Here is a 10,417-nt window from a genome sequence, read left to right as displayed (position 1 = left end):
ATCATCCACTTCACCTCATTCCACCTCACCAATCCCCACTCCACCTCATTCATCACCCTCCACCACCTTCATCACCACCTATTACCTTCCCAAACCTTTTCGAATGAATCCGGTTCATCTCCACCAGCATCCCGGATCCAGGTAAGTTCTCTTTGGCTTTACCAATTCGATTATCTATGCATTTTTCTCATCCAATCTCGACTTGTTTCACACTGAGGACAGTGTGATTTAAGTCTGGGGGAGGATTTCATCCCTTTCTAACCACTTTTCTTTCATGAGTCTTGCATTATCTACACTTTTTGCATTTTCCTTAAAGTTTTTCAAAATCGATGTTCAAAACAAAATACGTTTTAAAAGGGAATGGTGAACATGAATCAATGATAGTTGACTGTGTGCTTTTAGACTGTTCGTAGTGACATGCTCATTCATGATTTAGGACTAGACTAGGCGGTAGCTAAGCACATTTGAAATGAAGTACCCCAGAGGAATTTGAATGGTTTCGATTTAGATGAAGGAATACACTAGCTCTGTTTTATTTAGACTTAATTTGGATTTAACTTTCTCATTGAAGCATTAGACCAGGGAAACGAATCATACATTCAGGACTCCTTTATCCTTTTACCACTCTCTGTTGATCCTGAATGGCTAGTTCATCTTTAGCTAGTTCCCCACCTTAACCAATCCTCTTTCAAACCACATGCACTCTTGTTTTCTATTGTCTTATATGCAGATAAGTGTAAAAACGTTGGAGAGAAAGAGGAATGATGCAGTTTTCAGTCACCAAAGACAGAGACCTGCGATTTGCCGGAAAAGTTCCCGGAAGGATTCAACACAAGAGGAAGCTCAGTTTGCCTTAGAAGAATCTCAAATTTTGGTACAATCTCGTCCTCTAATCTCTCTCTCTTTAAAAGGCATTTCCTTTTCAAAAAAAAAAAAAAAATCCGAAAATAAGAAAAGAAAGGAAATAAAAGCCTTAGAAAGTCTAGAGAGGTCGAATTTTAAGTCCCAAGGCAACTAGAGTTCGATTTTATGAAATTTTGGAGATCATTTTCTGATTCTTGGAAAGAATCTAAGTCTGGGGGAATAGCTGTTCACAACAAAGGAGGAAGGATTATGCAACAACATTTGAAAAGAAGAAGTGACTGAAAATTGCGGTCATCTATAGGTCCTTATCTCTCTTGCGGTTTTGCATATTATCTTGCATCCTCCAGATTCATCAGATAACCCAAAACACTTAACTCCACCACTTAAACAGCCCTTTAATGTCTTTAATGAGAACTCGCTGTTGAACTTAATGAATGTAGAGAGCTAGTTGACTGGAATAAAGATTTAGATTGTTTAAGTTTTGCATGACGGAAAAAGTGGACTAGTATCTTTTGTGTATTGGTGAGAATTTTCTAGACTAAGTTGTGGATTGATGCACTATCTTTGGTCCTAGTTTAGGAGTTCATGTCTTTGAGATTTGTGCATTTCCTATTTTTGTTTTCACTTAACCAGTTAGGCTTTTGCATTGTTTGAGGACAAACAAAGGTTTAAGTCTGTGGGAGTTGATAACACCGTATTTTGACCACTTTTATGGATCGTTTTGAAATACTTTTTCTATGTTTTTAATTGCTTTTAAGTACTTTTATTACATTTTTCTAGTATTTATAGTTCCAAGACTCTTTTCAGGTAACTTAGGGAAAAGCTTAACAAAATGGATAGAAAACCAGATTTCAGCTCAGAGTCAAACCGCCAGAAGTTCACCCCCGATTGAAGGCCTTCTCACCGTCTGATCCAGCTCAAATTTGGAGATCTTAAATATGGAAGTATCAGCTTTCCAGCACACTTTACAGCTTGGCATCCAACGGTTCAATCAAAAGATACGCGAAGAGCAAGATGTCCTGTAAACCAGCCGGCATGCGTTTCCACCCGTGGCCAACAGGTCATTTCCCGCGGTCACAAGCACCCGACCGCGGCCAGCCACCCATTCCCCGCGGTCACGCACATCCCGACCGTGACCAGTTAACTCCGAACCCGAAGGCCCATTTCTGAAGCCCAAAATGATTCTCTCATTTGGAGATGTCTTGAGCACTATAAATACATGTCTTAGGAACCCTAATTCGTATCATCATCACCTTTTACGCCAGCTTGTTTTCTTATTGTTTTTACTTTAGCTTTTAGGGAGAGAGAGATCTATCTCTTGAACCCTTGTTCTTTCTTTTTCAATTTCGATTTCTGTTCTACTTTTTAATACTATGTTTTTGTTTTCGTTCATCATGTGTGAGTAGTTTTATTGTTGGGATTAAGGTATTTTCGATGGGGTTATATATGTTCGGTGAGGATTCCATTGGCTATTGAGCTGAATCTTAGAATTTTTTCTTCTGAATTCGTTTTTACTGCATGAGAGTAGCGTCATGAACTACAATCTGATCCAGATGCTTGGTGACACGAAAGTGTTCATCCGGTGTCAGATCTAGTTTAAGGGAGCAAAACAAACATAGGAGTGGAAACCTACCTATGGGCAATTTGTGAATGCTGACGAGTCTTAAACATAGTGCATCTATTCTTTTTCAGGGCCAGAGTGGAAACCTACTGGTCAGGGTTGAGAGAGATAGTTGTCTATGATCACGACAGTAGCGTATTCATACGTCCGTGACTCCATTTCGAAAAGTTTAAGCTAAGATCTTATCAAATTTACTCTCTAGCAATGTTTTGAATCGCTCATACCCCTGAGAAAACTTCCTTGAACCCAGTGCCTCCTTTCTTATAGATTTACATTGATTTTCATTCAAGCTTTAGTCTAGTTTCTTTACTCTTTCAATCGATTTTTACCCGTTTTCGTTAAGTTTAGTTATTAGGTCATTTTAATTCCCGTACTTTCTCTTTAAAATTCGTTTTTACGTTTTAAACACACCACCAAAACCCTCACAAAACTCGCCTGGTTCTAGACTTCCTTACTTTATATTTCTTTCGAAGGCTTTTGCAGGAAATATCCTCCTTCCCTGTGGATTCGATCCCTAAGTACTACAATCGATCAGCTGTGCACTTGCGGCTATTGATTTCATTTAGGGTAAAACTTGACACCCTCACACACGACCACATCAGCTCTCTAGTCTAGATCCTTGCACATCACTTGAGATCTAGATTCTGGGAATTTCATGCACCAAAAGTGTTTGATGAAATTCCTGAAAGAGCTGTATTAGAGGTTTAAGCATTTGCTGCATGATGATGTCTTGTTATTTGCTTGAATGATCTTTTAGAACTGTTTCATAATGCTCATATATTCATATTTCACAAATGATGATTTGGTTTGAAAATGTATTAGTGTAGAGGTTAATACCTTCATGAGAGGATTAATCTAGATTAGAGTCTAAATCATTTGGATCATGTCTCATCATTGTCATTAGCATTTCTAGTTTAACACCAAAGCACCCTAGCCAACTATCATGTCTAGAATCTCATGCTTCCATCATCTCATATTCACATCACTTGTCATTTGCTTAGTTCTTGTTTGATCATTTCCTTAGTTTTTAATCATGTTTTAAGTTTTTAGCTGTCATTAGTCAATCAAAACCTCACTTGTTCACTTGAATTGAGAAACTGATCATATAGCTTAGTGTCCATCACCACATTCTTGGATTGACAACCTCTTTTGTGCTACTTTGACAAGGGGATTGATAGTCCTAAGACCTAAAAAGTCTTTTCTATCACTTGGTTGTAATTGATGAAAGCAGTTCCGTGGACCTACCAATAATGCCTCAAATTTTCGACGACATTTGGGGTAAAACCCATAAGGGGATCCCAAGAAATGTTGAGGCTCTGTTTCGCGACCGAACATAAACTGCAAATCTCAACAAAGGCATGTGTCGCAGGCAAACCCACGATTCAGGTCGACCTCCCACCTCAAAAGGGACCAAAGCGCAAGCTTATCGTTCAAGTTAACATTGATGAAAGCAATTTTGTGTGATGTATAGGCATCAGAGCTGTTTTAAAGGAAGAGATAATAAGCGAGCTCATCAGACTCCTCCGTCTAAACGTCTCAACATTTGCTTGGTCAGTAAGCAATATGCCGGGCATCGATCCTGCAGTATTTCCATGAGCTAAATGCCGACCCCACCTTCAAACCAATCAAACAGAATACAAGGAAGCGCGGTCCAGAAAACGCCAAAGTTGTCAATGATGAGGTCGAGCATCTATCACCGGCAGGATCTATCACTGAGGTGAAGTATCCGTGGTTGGCCAACGCAGTGGTCGTTAAAAAGAAGAGCGGTAAATGGAGAATCTGTGTGGACTTCACAGATCTAAACAAAGTGTGTCTGAAGGATAGTTTCCCTCGGCCGCATATAGATCGATTGGTCGAGGCAACCGCTGGAAACAAGCTTTTATCCTTCATGGATGCCTTTTCGGGATACAATCAGAGCGCATTGCATGTCGACGATCGAGCGAAATCATCCTTCATCACCGATCGAGAAACCTACTGCTATAAGGCTATGCCCTTCGGGCTTTAAAATGTGGGAGGGGGGGGGGACCTACCAAAGACTGGTCAACCATATGTTGGCTGAGCAACTAGGACACACGATGGAGGTCTACATCGGTGATATGATGGTAAAGTACCTAACGGCAGGCAATTACATCAGTCATTTGCAGACATGCTTCACCATCCTGAAACAATTCAAAATAAAGCTGAATCCGACCAAGTGTACTTTCAGAGTTACCTCTGGCAAATTTCTCGGTTACATTGTCACCAAAAAAAGGATCAAAGCGAACCTAAGGCAGATCGATGCGTAGATCAATTTCCCGTCTCCTTGAAACACCCGTACAATGACTCACCAAACGAAACGCAGCGCTCAACAGATTTATATTGCGATCGACGGACGAGTTCCTCCCGTTTTACCAGCACTTGCGAGGTAACAAGCGATTTGAATGTGACAGTAAATGCAAGTACGCATTCAAGCAACTTAAGGAGTACCTCGCAAATCCACCAATCTTGGCCAAGCCAAACAAGGGAAACGTTTTACCTATACATCGCAGTTTGGAACTCAGCAGTGAGCGGAGTGCTGGTTTGAGAAAATAGAGGCGAGCAGAAGAAGATTTATTACGTCACCAAAACCTTAGACAATGCCGAAAAAGATATCCAAGGTTTGAAAAACTTGCCTTAGCAGTCATTAGGTCAGCGAGGAAACATCGCCTGTATTTCCAGTCCCAGTCATTCATGGTTCCTACAAATCAATGCTGAGAACAATACTTCATAATCCAAGCCAATCCGGCCGCATGGTGAATTGGACAGTATAGCACACGGAATATGATGTAGAGTATCGCAATAGAACCAGCATAAAATCTCAGATCCTTGCAGATTTCCTAATCGAGCTCCCTCCTGTGGTCGTACATACCGATATCCCCGAGGAGAATTAGTCCTTTTACGTCGACGGATCGTCATCTTCATGAGGAGGAGGAGTAGGAATTCATCTAGAATCTCCCAACAAAGAAGTTCTTGAGCAATCGTTCCGTCTCGAGTTTCCGGCATCAAACAATGAAGGAGATTAAGAGGCGCTAATCGCCGTCTGCGCCTAGCCCGCAGAATTGGAATCAGAAAAATTGAGGCATTCTGCGACTCTCAACTCGTCGCTAACCAGTATAGCGGCGACTACGATACCAGGAATGATCAGATGGATCTAAATCTCCAAACCGTCAAAAAGGTCACCAAACAGTTCGATTTTTCCTCCCTCACCAGAATTCCGTGAAGCGATAACACATCCGCCGATGCATTAGCAGCCCTCACGTCAACTTCTGAGCCTTACCAATGGCGCGTGATTCCAGTCGACATGCCAAGCATCGATCTCCCTAAGAGAATTTGCGCCATCAGCGAGCTCTAGGCGGGAAACCAAGACGCGGACGACCAACCGCTCCCGATGTGATAGACGAACTAGCCAAACAAGAACCATCTAACATTGATTGGAGAGTTGAGATACTGCTCTATATCGTAAGAGGCCAGGCACCTCCAGACCGATGGGCAGCTCGATACCTTAAAGCTCACACTGCCAAGTACATTCAATCGGAGGGAAATGTATACTGATGGAGCTCCTCCGTGAATTACTTAGTTATTTGCATGGAGAAGAAACGTTAAATGTTATGCTAGAAACGCACCAAAGTGCGTGGAGAAATCAGTCAAACGGTCGAGCTTTGGCTCTATAAATAAAAAACCATGGACATTTCTGGCCTACTATATTACTAGATTGCGAGAGATTCGTTACTCGCTGCTAGCAATGCCAAAGACATGCCCCAATGATCCATGCCCCGGCAGCTCCTCGCCGTTTCAGACCCACCTTATCCTTTTATGCGATGGGCGATGGATATCGCCGGTCCACTTCCTCGCTTCCGTCAGAAGCGATTTATGCTCATCGTCACCGATTACTTTACAAAATGCATTGAGGCAGAATACAATTCCAAAATCCACACCAGCGACGTCAAAAATTTTGTGTGGAAACATATAATGTTCCGCCACGGTCTCCCATTCGTGTGGACAACGACCCTCAGTTCATTTCTAACGCGTTTGAGGATTTTTGCGCTGATATATCTATATTTTGCATCATTTAAACTGCACTTTAGAGTCCAAATCATGTGTTTTCTCATTTATTTTAGATCTTTCGGCATCAAAATAGGTTTTAGGATTTGCATTAGGTCCCAAAGAGTTTTGCATGGTTTGGAGTCTTTATCAGGTGCTTTGGAGGCTATTTGGAGCGCAAGAGGAAGATCAGTAGTTGAAACTGTGAAGAAGAGATTCAAAAATGGTGAAAACCGCTTGAAGGAATTTCTCGGCGAAAATCCTATCGGCTGGATCAGAATATCGGCTAAAATCGCTATCGGGTAGTCTTTACCGGCTAAAAATCATTACCGGGTGAAAACTCCATCGGGTGAAATTTTATGCCGAAGCGAGAAGTTTTTATTGGCTAAAAAGCTTACCGCGGTACATGTTTCTCGGACATATTCCTTACTGCAGGAAGCATTTCTCAGCTAAAATCCATTTTCACTCGCGCGCATCAAAGATCGCACTCCGGGGGATCTTCTGGTATGAATCAGTTGACGGGGTCTTCATACAAGTTGGAGATAATCAAGTCAAGATCCCAAAACAGTTTGAATCGAAGAATTCGAAGCAGTGAGTAGAGAGATATCGCCACCGGAAGACACACCCGTCTCGCATGCATTCAAGAGCCGATCTGATGGGTCTCGAAGATTACAAAGGACGATGCCCTTCCAGCTCGAATCAGTTTACAAGACCTTCATAAATATTTGAGATCATTAAGCGCTCTTTCTGGAACACCTGGAATCGCCCAATTTGGAGCAGTAGTTTGGAAGATACTGTCTCCGGAGGAGACATCTGTCTAAAAGCTGTTTTTCTAGTCATTCCGATGCGGTGCAAAGATGAGCAATCCGGGGAGCCTTCCACTTCCCAAGCTCCGATGGTTTCTTCACCAAAGTTTGAGCTAAAAGAGTAATATTGATTATGGGACTGGTTTCAAGACATTTTGGAGTCTTTTGCTGAAAGTTATTGCAACCGGAAGACGAGTTGATCATTACGAGCCCAAAGAGTCGCGATACGCGCTAAGTGTTTCTACAGACCTCGGCATCATTACCTCGACATTGCTTAAGCCGGGGCTCGTCCCCTGAAGCTCTTTGGACTAGACCTCTTACTAACTCCTCGGTATGTCAAGATTGAGGCGTGCAAGCTGGAGAAGCGAAGCTGAAAACGGCTAACTGTTGAACGTAAACCTCGGCTTAAAGACCTCGGTATGGCATGCCGGACTTCATCTTCCTGAACCCCTCGACTACCACGTGAATATGGATTGAAGACTAGGGTTTATGCATGTTCTTGACGTGTTTTTCATGAGATCTCCATCTTGATCTTTGCTCACGTGCACCCCTCGGCATCAAGACCTCGGCTTCACACTCTCACACACCAAGGTGCTCACCCGATAACCCAAGAAGAGAGTTCAGAACCCGGTTTGTTCCGGGCTGACCCGCAACACTTACCATTCGCTATAAATAGATTTTAGGACCAGAAACCTAATCATCTTTTATCTTATCTTATTTCCTGCCTGTTTTAGCTTTAAGAACTTGCCTCTTTTGTGAAACTTGATAAATCTGATATCTCGTTTTCACGTGAAGATCTTGTTCTTTTTCATTTCTTTTATTCACCAGCAACAAACTTCTAATCATGACCAGCTACACGTCTTGCAAAGGACTTAGTGAGCTCGTTATGATCAGTGAGTAGTCCATTTAAGAGGCGTTAGATAGGTAGATTAGGGTGTTTCCAAGACAGATTAGTGAGTTTAGGGGTCTAGCCTGCATGTTTCATTCCTTAGCCATTCATGTACTCCAAGCTGGATCTAAGCACATCACTTGCGGTCCAGATCTGAGACTTTCCTTGCATCAAAAGTGTTTGAGGAAATGTCTGAACCAATCGGCTAAGGGTTTAAGAGTCTTTCATCGGGAGAGTGATAGTTTGTTCCCTTAAACGACTTATTGAACTAAATCTTAAAGCTGACTAATTCATACTTCTCAAAAGGGATTTTGGTATGAAAGAGGATCAGTTTAGATGTTTAATACCTTCATGCGAGGATTATCATATTTTGAGTTCATGTTAAATGAAAATGTTTGCTAATATTGATTCATTAACTCGCTAGTTTAGCTTGGAGACACCTGAGTCCTTTACTCTCTCTAAAGCCTCTGCCTTATCATCTATTATCATCATCCGATCATTTACTCATTTACTTGTTATCATTTGCATCTTCATCTAGTCTAAATATCATCGCTGGTTTTATTTTCATGTTTATTTGCTTTTCAAGTAGATTAGTTACCAAAAAACCTTGCTTAATCATCTTGACTTAAGATCACAAGTAACATAGATTAGTGCCTCTCCACAAGTTTGGTTTGATAACCCCATGTACTACAAAACAGGGGATTGATAACCTCTATAAAGAGTTTGAAAACTCTTAGTTATCATGCGCCAAGTGAAAAATCAGAATCAGCTAGTCGACACCGAGATACCTGCAAGGTAAAGGGAAAACCGAGGCAACCAACGAAACTATTCTCGACAGAATCAAAATGGGATTAGAATCCAAGAAATGCCTGTGGGCCGAAGAGCTCGATGGAGTACTCTGATCGCATAGAACAAGACATCGATGATCAATGAACAAAACCCCTTTCTCATTGTCACACGGAATGGAGGCTCTAGCTCCGGCCGAGGTTGGTTTACCAAGCCTCCGTCAAACAATGCTAACTCAAGATGCTGAGACCAGTGGAGCGATGATCAAAGATAACCTTGATATATTAGAAGAGGAACGCGACCACGCACTACTCCGAATGAGAACTATCAACAGAACCGCCTCTCCCTAACAACAACAACATCAACAGAATCGAAAGGAGGACACGCGAGAGAGAAAGGCACTTTGAACGGCTTGGAATAGCAGAACAACAAAGGACTGAGCAGCAAGGCCTCGGTGATAAAGCTCACCAATGGGAAAAGAACCTCCCGAGAGGTTCTATACAAACGTGGGAGCAATGCAAACTGGCGTTCTTGTCCAAATTCTTCTCCACATCACGCACGGCCAAGCTGAGAAATCAGATCTCCAGCTTCACACAGCACACAAACGAGAGTTTTAGTGAAGCTTGGGAACGGTTCTGAAGCTATACCAACCAATGCCCACACCACGGCTTCTCAGAGGCATCCCTCCTGAGTACTTTATACCGAGGTGCCCTCCCCAAGATCCGGAACCAACTCGATACAGGCTCCAGCGGAAATTTTATTGGGAAAGAGATAAACGCGGCAATGGAGCTTGTGGAGAACCTTGCAATGTTTAATGACACGTATGGAGAGGATTTCGACAGGGCTAACCAATCTGAAGGATCTAGTAAAGAGTTTCGGATGGAGAAAGATATTAGAGAGCTACAGAGCAAGCTTGACAAGGTTCTCATGGCTACACAAAAGCATATACACTTTGTAGGCGAGTTCAATGAGCAAGGGCCGAGCTTTGATAATGTCAATGAAGATGGTCTAACACAAGAAGAGATCAACTACATAGGGAATCAACAACGGTATCAGCGGTTTAACAACTTTGGGAACAATCCAAACCTCTCTTATCGAAACCCAAATGTAGCTAATCCTCAAGACCACGTATACCCTGCTCAACAACACCAACAAAGCTATGCTCTTGAAGATCCATTTCAGAACAGTTTTCAGCCCAAGCAACAGTTCGGTGGGCAACAACAGAGCTACAGTCAGCAGAATCAACCGGCTCAAAGCAACAACTTCAGCAGCCAACCGCAGCAGCATATGTTTCCACCAGGGTTCAGTCCGTAGCAGATGGGTAATCAGCAACAGAACCAGGGAACGACTCAGAATCAGATGGGACCTGACGTCTGTGAGCTTCTACAGAAG

The 10,417-nt window shown here is 42.3% G+C and overlaps 1 non-coding gene across 1 annotated transcript; it reads right to left on the bottom strand.

The window, feature by feature from the left end:
* Window positions 1–9,589: 9,589 nt before the first annotated feature.
* On the bottom strand, window positions 9,590–9,696 carry LOC112083809. Its single transcript, XR_002897937.1, has one exon. It is a non-coding gene; the product is annotated as a small nucleolar RNA R71 (small nucleolar RNA).
* Between the last annotated feature and the right edge of the window lie 721 nt (window positions 9,697–10,417).

This window comes from Eutrema salsugineum, unplaced genomic scaffold (assembly GCF_000478725.1).
Source record: "Eutrema salsugineum unplaced genomic scaffold, Eutsalg1_0 scaffold_6, whole genome shotgun sequence".
Taxonomy (NCBI): Eukaryota; Viridiplantae; Streptophyta; class Magnoliopsida; order Brassicales; family Brassicaceae; genus Eutrema; species Eutrema salsugineum.
The sequence above is the reverse complement of the archived record's forward strand: the minus strand, read 5'-3'. Positions and strand labels throughout refer to the sequence as shown.